Source organism: Triticum dicoccoides, chromosome 3B, assembly GCF_002162155.2.
Source record: "Triticum dicoccoides isolate Atlit2015 ecotype Zavitan chromosome 3B, WEW_v2.0, whole genome shotgun sequence".
Lineage (NCBI taxonomy): Eukaryota > Viridiplantae > Streptophyta > Magnoliopsida > Poales > Poaceae > Triticum > Triticum dicoccoides.
Genome location: NC_041385.1, coordinates 822,183,978 through 822,184,332, shown reverse-complemented (window position 1 = coordinate 822,184,332; position 355 = coordinate 822,183,978).

Here is a 355-nt window from a genome sequence, read left to right as displayed (position 1 = left end):
GGTTGGTGACACCAACCGGGACTGAAGGGTGCATTAGTCCCGGTTGGTTTCACGAACCGGGACCAATGGCTTTGCTATATAAGCAGCACTTAACAGTTTTCGGCCAAATCGCCCACTTCTCCCCCGACGCCCCCTGCTCCTCCTCGTCGCCGTCGCCGCCCGACGCCCCTGCTCCACCTTGTCGTCGCCGCCGCCCCTGCTCCACCTTGTCGTCGCCGCCGCCACCGACGCCGTCAGGCTGCTGGCCTGAGCTATCGCCGCCGCCCCCTGTGAGCACAGCCTGCTCCCGCGCCCCTCCCGTCCCGCGCCCCTGCGCGGCCACCGCACCGCCGCCCCTGCCCTGCGCGGCCGGCGC